Source organism: Cibotium barometz, chromosome 2 (genome assembly GCF_041138505.1).
Source record: "Cibotium barometz isolate CiBa-2024 chromosome 2, ASM4113850v1, whole genome shotgun sequence".
Taxonomy (NCBI): Eukaryota; Viridiplantae; Streptophyta; class Polypodiopsida; order Cyatheales; family Cibotiaceae; genus Cibotium; species Cibotium barometz.
Window position 1 is genome coordinate 24853212 of NC_141047.1, and position 10288 is coordinate 24863499.

General features: G+C 41.1%; 1 pseudogene; it reads right to left on the bottom strand.

Moving 5' to 3' along the window:
- Positions 1-3283: 3283 nt before the first annotated feature.
- Positions 3284-4205, bottom strand: LOC147640849 (uncharacterized; annotated as a pseudogene).
- Positions 4206-10288: the final 6083 nt, after the last annotated feature.

A 10288-nucleotide genomic window follows, 5' to 3' on the forward strand; every position in this document is an offset into this window, starting at 1 on the left:
TTAGGCAAAGAAGACACCATTTCAGATTTCTGCAGGCGCAGCAAACTTGCAAAATTCAGATGACCAAAACGTGCATGCCACAGTTTTGCATTTGAAATAGCCTGCGTATCCATAATAGCACATGCTGAATCCTCTACACATTTGCCATCCATATTGAGCTTATACAGCCCTCGACATAGTGAACCAGATGCTACAATGATGTCACCACAAGAGAGATCATGAACAGTACATCTGTCATCCACAAATTTTACAACCAAACCTGTTTTGGCAAATGCGGAGACTGACAGCAGATTCTTTTTGATCCCTGGCACATACAATGCATCAAAAAGTGTAAAGGTGTTGCCATTTGCAACATTCAGCACAATCTGTCCAACTCCTTTAACGGGATAAGAGGAGTTATTGGCACAAGTGACAGTATTCCCTGTGGGAGCAGACTCAAGGAAAGTGAATAAACTGCGCTGCGAGGTGATATGCTTAGTGGCACCACTGTCAAAGTACCATACATCTGAATCTACTGCAGACATACATGTGTCATGCAAAGATGGGTCATAACTGCACTGCGCATTGAATGCCCATTCTGTATCTAGCACAACATTAGCAGATTCATTGTTAGAAGGAGAGGCATCTGCAACAGCCATACCAGCCTCTTTCTTCTTAGCCTCTTTCGCAGCCAGCTTAGGACACGCTTTGATGACATGATCATTTCCCTTACAGTACTTGCAAAATGTCTTCTGTTTGTCACCCTTCTTCTCATCTTTGTCTTCCTTCTTTGGTTGCGCAGCATTTGCAGATTTCTGCTTACTAGAAGAAAAGCCAGCTTTACCTTTCCCGCTTCTCTGACTAGCAACGAAAGCTTGATCTGCGACACGCATAATATTCCTGTTTTGCCTTGACTGGTCTTCTTGCAGCAAAACAGAAACTAACTCCTCAAATGATAAGGCATTGGGATTGCCTTTCATCATCAAGCGAAGAGTGGAAGCAAAACCCTGATAAGAATCTGGTAGACCATTCAAAACAGTCTGCACAAGTGAACTGTCTGACAGGATTTCATCTGCAGAAATGAGCTGCTCTTTGAAATCCTTGATCTTTGTCAAAAAGCTATCCATAGAATCACCTTCGTTCATATGCTCACTCTCCAACTGTTTTCGGAGGTAAGCAACACGAGCCTCATTTCTTGCCTGATACAATGTGGCAAGTACATCCCAAGCATCCTTAGAAGTCCTGCAGGAGCGAATATGTGGGATAATGGTACGTTTGACAGACAGCGCAATCAAGGCATGAGCCTGCGCATCTCTACCATCCCAACGAATCTGCTCTGCTGAAAGTGGTGGTTCTCGAACAGCTGCTACAGCACTTGTGCCTGCACCATCATCAACAGTACCTGTTTCTGATGTGTTTGCAGCATTCCCAGCCACAATAGGACGTGCATCAATACCCTGCACAATGTTCCATAACCCCTTTGCTACCAATACATGTCGCATCATATATGCCCACAATGGATAGTTGGTGCCATCCAACTTATCCTCAGCAGCCAACATGCGGAATACATCATTGTTGTCAGCCATGGCCAATGACTGTACTACTAGATGTAAATGCTGTCTGTAAGAGGTAAACCTGTATAAAATCGACCTGTGCTATGTAGCACAGCCCAAAACAGACGAATGGGCACCTGTCCTGCAGATTTTAATCTTGACAGAAAATCTGCACAGTAGGACGATTTTGCCTGCGCAGTACTTGGAATGCAAAAACGGAGGGCGAAATGACCTCAGATCAAAATTCTGAAAAAAACGAGCCCTACGGGCTCACCCACGGCATATACTAACCTGCAGACGCTCGTGAAACCTCGTTGCAATCGGAGGAGATGAAGCGGCAGGTGCCGGTGATGTTGCCCGGGAGGAGGAAGCCTGCTCTGATACCAATTGTTGGAATTAGGGTTGCAGGAATGCACACACAACTTCAAGAAGATGAGGAAGCTTGAGCACAACACAGTAGTGTATTATGAGTGCCAAAAATGAAAGATAACCAGCCCTAGAAGATAATGGGCGTATATACAATGCACGGGGGAAAAAACCTCCTAGTGAGGGAAAAAGTGCCCCGGCGGTCCTAAGTGTGTTCACACACATCACTACTATAATATGGTAACAGAATGGATAAAATCGATAAAACACAAATAAGTAGTAATGATTCTAATTATCTTGATTAAGTGGATAAGTCTAGATGAAAGATTAATTTACATTTGTAGTTGAAATAGACTTGAAAATAAACATAAAACTTAAGCGACATGAAACTTAAGCGTAAGAGAGTTGTATCTTTTATATATTCGATTGTAATGATACTCTACATTGAGAAAAATGAGAAAGAATGCGAACGGATTGAAATATAATTATTCTTCTAAACGTAACTAGAGTTATATCTAATTATGGCTTTATAATAAATAAAACTTGAATTTTTATTAATGAATATTTAAGTATAATCACTTTTGTAATGTTAGAAACGAGAAGCTTACTTGGAAAGTGTTTGAATCACTATCTGAAAGATAAGGTATACATAGAATTATCAAAAAAATTATTTACTAAGTTATGAAGGATAGCAACTTACTTGCAAATGTCGAATAGCTTTGTTACAAAATACATCTTTAAAGGTCACAAATATCGCAAGTATATGTGATGTTTTAATTATGAAAAATAGAGGAACTTACTTGGGAGTGTTGGAATCATCTTGAAAGAGAAATATTATTGTACATGCTACATGATACCAAACAATTTAAAAGTAGTTCCAAGATTCATATATCTTGAATTAATTATTACTAATTTTAAGCACATAATGCAATTAATAAATGGATTGAATACGTACTCATATGATGTTGGGGAAGCACATCTACATAGTAAAATGTTAGATAAACAAATGTAGATATGACTGATGCAATTTATAATCACAGATAAGAAAAATTATCGCACAAGGTGTGATGAGTTGAGAATAAAATAATAAAAGTAATGTTCAAATATCACAACAATAGAAATATGAAAACACTTGAAGTTTCGCACATTGTTGTAGATATCCTGAAAATATTGTAATCTCTGCATCACAAAAATAATTAGATTGGAACAAAGAATTCAGGGTCTCTTCTAATTCTTGAAAGAAGGTCTTACTCCCAAAAGTTAAATTTTTTTTGAGGTTTTCAACAAAGCTTTCTTTTCCTTTTTATGAATTTTTCTAGCATGCAAACTATTATTTTCAGACAATTTTAATTAAAAACTAGGAAATAAACGTTGAAATAATTAATTTACACATGCAAAATGAAATAATCATCCTTAATTTGAGTTTGATTATAGGTGTATGTGGTGTGGATTAACTTGTCTGAGGCCTGTATAATAGCTGGATAAGAGAACTCACTATATTCCTCATCTTCCAAAGTCAAAACCTCATGTCAAGTGTCTCCATCATCCTCTGAAATAGAAACCTTAAGAGTTGCCCGAGAACCTAGGTTATGAACGAGTACGAGGCGGCCATCATGAAGTTTTACACCATCAATCCCACTATTAGGACTTTCAAGTGTTGTTGGTAGTGCATAGCTCCATGTGAAGCCTTTATCTAAGGACTCTACGAAGCAAACCATGCCAATTTCATCAAAGGACCGCAATAGAATGCGAACGTTTTCTGTTTTGGTCAAGAATGGGACGGGCTGAATAACACCCATTGGCACATCATGCATGTAAATGGGGCCATGTTTGGACCAAGTGACACCACAATCATGTGTAACCTCCATCCATGCACCTCATGCGATGTAGCTTTCTACTGAAGATCCGCAAAAGAAGTCTGCCATCCTCCAGCAACAATGGCTTATTCTTGATTGGCTCCAAAATTCGAGGCAGTAATTGTTCTCTATCAGGCCATGTAACTCCTTTGTCAAATGATCTCTTCATAAAACCACTCCACTTTTGAAGAACTTTAGACCCAATTTTGTAAAAGATCAAAAACTTGCCCATGTGGCATCTTAAAGAGAACTGGATTGCACATAGGCACATCTAGTTCTTCATCAACTAACTCGGGCTGACTTCATACATTCACATCCGGTTCACCTTCATATGTTCCACCAAAATAAGCAGCAAGAAATACACCCTTGCCAACCTCAACATGAAAGAAGCATGGCCTGGTTCGAAAGTATGCTTTTCTGAAACAACGGCAGGACTACAGAGATTTTCCATATAAGGAGAAAAATAAACGTGCCACCAGCGCACTCTGCAGCCCAAAAATAATTAGGCCCCACACATCCACAGATCTTCTCGCCCATCTGACAATGTAACCCTTGAGCCCTCAGATGAAGCAGAATCAAACTCATCTATTGGAGACCTTGTTACATCACGATATGAGTGATTCCTTAGGTTGACTCTTGTGATGACAGAATCATGTCGGAGGTACAAATAATTGTATCCCCAATCTTGAATCATTTGAAATTGTCGCATGAATGGTCTACCCAATATCACTTCATAGTTTGGATGTTTTCCAAAATCCACTACTGCAAAGGTGTGCTCATATTCAATCCCACATGTGGTGACCAATATGTTCTCAAGCAGCCCAAGGGGATGTTCTAAGCTTCCATCTGCTAGCTGCAAGTGCATCTTGGTACTCCTAATAGCTGTTTGCCCCACTTTTCCCAAATGGACCTTGTCACAATGCCCACTCCTGCACCACTATCAAGTATTGCAGTTGAAGCTACTTTTCGCACTTCTAATGGGAGGGTAGCATTTCCCTGATCGTCCTCACAAAATTTTCCTACTTTGTTGATAGGAACTGGCATAATATGCTTTGTCTCAGGGTGTATAGTACACTCATGGTGACCCTTTTGTAGCAATACCTGCTCTGACAAACATGTGGCAATATCATTCCACAACTCAGGTCAAATTTTTATCAAATCAAGCAAAGGTAAAGTACAAGCCACTGGTGCTGACAAAATAGCTTGCACGATACTCATATCCTTCTCCTTTGTCAACCTTTTATGCATGGAGGGTATCCTCAAGGTTTGAGAACAGTTCTCATATTCTCCTAGATATGATGGTAAGGTTTTCATTGTATGCTTACTTCTAGGAGAAACAATTGTTTGAACTTCCTCCTGGATGCTTGGGCGTCTAAAGTTGTTTTTCGTGCCCCTGGTAAAATCCACCTCAGAGAATGGAGGCGATCTAATAGAAGACATGTTCTCATTAACTTTCTCATAAACTGCGGCCCACATCTCATTTGCCATGTCCTCATTAGCATCAATAACTTCATCATTGCATGGGAAGAGGTGGCAGAATACCTCCTTTCAATTGGGTGTCAATTGGTGCAGACCTTTCGCTATGAGCTTGTGAAATGAGCTCACTTTTCATTTCCCGACTTGATGACACTTCTGGTATGGTTTCTAATGTTGGCTTAAGAGAGGTTGGGCCCCGAGGAATAGGTGGTGGTGGTCCCTCAAGTATTGACTGAGCTTCCCTAATGAGTTGTTGATGTACAGCTAGATTGATCTTCTCCTCACGAGGGTTTGGGTATTCTTGAAGCTTCTTGGGTAGCTCAGATAAAGCTGCAATGCGACTTCTATGAGCATCAATGATGGCATCTAGAGTCTCATTCACTTTATCCACAAAAACAGAACCCCCAGAACTATCCTCAATCGTACTAGCCTCATCTTGTTTAGCACTAGGCCCAGGTTGAGGTTGATGCTCCTCGTGCACTTCTTGGGATGTAAAAGTTTTATCCCTCTTGTTTTGTTTAGAGGCTTCTTGAGAACTAGTGGATGCACTTTTAGTTTGCTTGTTGCAGTTCTTTTTCCTCCTAGTGGTCTTTTTTCTATTGGACTGTAGGGTCTTGTCCACTAGATTTGTCTTTGCATCCCTAGTTCGAGGTGTCTCATCAGTCTGTATTTCGGCATTTCGTGTCTGTGATCTAGTCATGACTCTAAGTGGCATGACATCCTCATTCTCAGATGAAGGTGGTGATGGAACTGCCCCTACAAGGTTGAGTGAGACCTTTGGTTGAGAGGTGCCTTCCTCATGTGGTTTCAGCAAACAATTCCTTTGGGAAGTGTTCTACACAACACCCTAGACAATATCTTTCAATTGGTGGAAACTGTTGTACTGTTGTATTGTATCGAGATGCTTGCCTTGAGCGATGTGGACAATCACGAGCCCAATGGGGTTCTCCGCACTCATAACAGGGGCCCATTAGTTTGGCTTCTACTTTCCTTTGCTGCCATTGACCTGAGGGGCCTGGAGTCCTAGGTTGGTAGCCGCCTAGCAACATCAAAGAGTTTTGTTCCCCTGAGCCTCCAGTGCTTGGCTTGGGTATGCGGGACTTTCAAAGAGATTTTCTTTAGATGAATATGATGCATATTCCTCCTCCACATAGCCTGGGTTTACCAATTCTCTACACATATTTGAATTGTCGTAGTCCACAACCCTTACAGGAGCAGTCCCAGGAGCAGGAGGTTGAGCACCAATAAGAACAGGTCGTGCTTGCTCTTGTGCCATCGGTGGCTTACGTTCAAAATTAGTATACTGTTGATACATTTGTGGAGCCACTCCAGCCCTTGGCTGCTCACGCTCCTGTCTCATTCTTGCAATGCGAGTACATTCCTGTGTGGTATGGGTAAAGTTCCAAGAACAGGCTTGGCACCACTTTTTTGTGGGTTGGTTTGTGACTAGAGGAGAAAAGGTATTACATTCCTACCGCCACATGCTCCACAAAGATGAGGACCTGTAGGTAGTACACTCCTCATTCGTTGCTGCTGTTGTTGTGGCTGCATGGGTGGACGATAGGTCTGTCCCAATCTCCTTAGTACTAGGTTAGCTATCTGGTCTGGATTTACTAGCGCGCTAGACCCTGAACTTTGGTCATCATCACCCCATTGATCTCTAGGTTTCACCTCAGGGCCAGTACCATCTTGGAATTTGAAGTTATCGGTGAAATCCATAGCATCATGGCAACACTCATTAAAATTTGTATGCTTCTTTGCATAGAGATGTGTATGCAGTGTTGAATTTTTGAGTCCTTTTAAGAAGAGAGAAATTAATCGACTCTGGGCGGGCTTCTCATCTTCTGGGCAACGATTAATGTACTGCTTCATTCTATTTACACAGTCTCTAACACTCTTATTCTCACCTTGCTTGAAAGAGTAGATGTGTGCTACCGTGTCATGTTGAATTCCCATCAAGGAAAAAGCAGCAATGAATCTCTCTTCCAGAACTCGTAAAGAAGATTTGTCTGAAGCCTCTAATGCCTGAAACCACGCAAGGGCCTTTCCCTCAAGAGTGAGTCCAAATCCTTCAATTTGAGTATGCTTGTCAGCCACTTGCTCAGCTCGAACTGCTTGCCTAAATGCTGCTACATGGTCGTATGGATCTCCCGACCCTTCGTACTTCTTTACCAGTTTCTGAAGAGTTGATGGCCTTACTTGTCTTGAATACTCATCATAGGGCCTACGGCCTCTCACTCTCAGTGGGAATTGTTCCTCTCTTTGGTAAGATGGTCCACATGCATCCAAAATTGGTGTGGGTCCCCTATTACAAGCCTCACCAAACCCCTCCAAAGATCTTGTCACCCGCATTTCAGGAGGTGCATTTATGGGAGGCCGAGTTGGCTCCCCTACCCTCCGATTGTTATAGTGAGAAAAATGTTGTTGTGGTGTGATCTGTGGTCGCACTTTTGGTGTCGGATAATGTCTTGGTGCTAGAGTTGGGCTACTAGCAGTGGTCCACTTTGATGTTGAGGGTCCCTCTCTAGTGAACTCTCGTAGGGGAGGAGCAACAGTTTCTCCAAGAAAGGATGTCTCTCCTGGTTTGGCTGTATTTGTTGAGAACACTTCCATGAATAATGGTTGTCCTTTCCACGTGAGCTCCCGAATCTCCTTCCAATCTAAGGTTCGGTATTCATTGGCCCATTTATCAATTATTCGGTTCATGTGTCCTGCAAGCTTCTCAACTACCACCACAAGTGCTAGAGGAAGATCGAGCTGTGGCAATCTAGTTGTGGCATAATATCCCTCTAATGAGTCCTTATAGACCTCTTGAAGTGGGTCATCCTGTAAGACCTTTGTCACTGGAATTTATCGTACAAACTCCCATTGGTTCTCAGCCCCCTGATCCATTTTGCTCTTGCCTTTCCTATCCCTTTCTAAATTTAGATCTACAAGAAGTAAATCATCTATGGATGGCTTTGAGGACTGGGCATTGGAGGGTCCAGGCATGTCCGGCTCAATGAGCCAGTCATCTCTAGACTCCCTTGCTTTGGAAAGCTTCGATAAGTCTAAGAACTCAGTTTTATAGAGCTCCCCTAATTTGTCTACATTTTCTGGATGGTAGGTGACTTCGTAGCGAACACCATCTCCACCCATGTACATGTTACCCTGGTCATTGACTAGAGGTGCTCTATCAAGTTTTGAGAAAATATCTGCGATCTTAACAAGATACCGTTGTTGTGGATCCCTAAAGATCTCAGCTCCTTGAGCATTCGTGTAGACATATTGGAGTCTCACATTGAGTGTTAACCCCATAGTGTCGGCTTCAAATGGATTAAAAGATCTTGTGGGTGTTCTATTTGGGGCTAAGGGATGACTATTTGACGGCCCTAGATTGTCCATGGACAATGAGCTAGTTGTTCTGGAGGAAAGGGTATCGGATTGGGATTCGGAAAAGGTTTCAGCAATATCTGCCAAATTTCCTACTGATTGGGTCCCACTTTCCTGCGTAGGTACTCTAGAAGGTGCCCTAGACCCTATGGCAGAATCTATGAGACGTCCCGACCGCAAGTGCATAAGGTCAATTTTTTTTTGGTTTTTTATGTGTTTTTAACTTTTTTGTTTTGTTTTTGTTTTTATGTTTTTGTTTTTTTATTTTTTTATATAAATATATATATATTTATATTTTTTACCCTACCTAACCACTAAATGCAACTAAAATGAGTATGTGTGTAACTATCTAACCTCTTTTTTTTAATTTTTTTGATTTTTTAATTTTTTTTAATGAACGATTTTATTTTTTTACTTTTTTTTTTCCTAATTACAAAAAATATGAATCACGCTAAAAAAATACTAATTATGCACAAAATTACAAAAATTTTAAAACAATGCAAGTTACCCTAGTTATGCAAAAAAATTACAAAATATGCAAAGAATATGGATTCTTAAAAAAAACACATAATTTATAGAATTTTTTTTAATTTCTATTTCTTTTTTTTTGTTTTTTTTAAACTAATAAATTTCGTACTAATTACACAAAAATATGAACTACTTATGCACCAAATTACAGAAATTTAAAACAAAGCAAATTACTCTAATTATGTAAAATTTTACAAAAATTTAAAAAATAAAAAATGGACTCAAAATACAAACACTATAATTGTTTTCTTGTTTTTTTAAATATATTTTTTTTGATTTTTTTTCTTTTTTTCTTCTTTTTTTTTACCCAATTTTTTTTTATATTTTTTTATTGTTTTGTTGTTTTTTTATTATTATTATTTTTTATTTAAAAAATATAAAAACATGAAAAATTAGTGGAACCAAAAAAAATAAAAAAAATAAAAAATGAACTAACCTTATCAGCTCGAATCTCTGTGCGCCGTTCCGGATTTCGTGCTGCATCCACGCGGGTCGACTTCAATGCCTCCACGACTGCCTCGCCTTCAACGCCTCCTCAGCTTGCTGCCAGCTTCGGCCTTTCTCACCACACGGTTCCAGCTTGGCCTTCTCTCCTCGCCGCCCCTCCTCCACATAGCCTTCTCTCTTTCGCTTTCTCTTCAGCGGCCAGGCGCCTCCACAGCTTGCTGCCGGCCGTCGCCTGCTTGCACCTTCTACTGGCTGCAGCTTGGCCTTCTTCACGCAGCCTCCACGTCGACTCCACCTCTACGTCACCCAGTTGCCTTACACAGTTATGTTGTGCCCGATGAAGACGCCCCCCCCACAGCCACTTCGCCTTGCTCTGTTTTTTTTCACTCGGTCAACTCCTTCGCTAACCAGCCAGCCGACAGCCACTCTCCTCCACTGTCAACCACTCGCCTTCAACAGATGCAGCGTCTCCTTCGGCCCCTTCAGCTCCTTCGCTGTTGTGCCCGATGAAGACGCCCCCCCCACAGCCACTTCGAGCTGCTGCCACGCTTCAACGTATAAATATATATATATATATATTTTTCTTTGCTGCGGCCAGCTGCTTACCTCCCACAGTGCTTCACCGCCTAGCTACAGCCGCTTTGACTTGCCCGACGCCACCACACGCCACTCACGACAAAAAATACAAAAACAGAAACCACTTGAACCTAA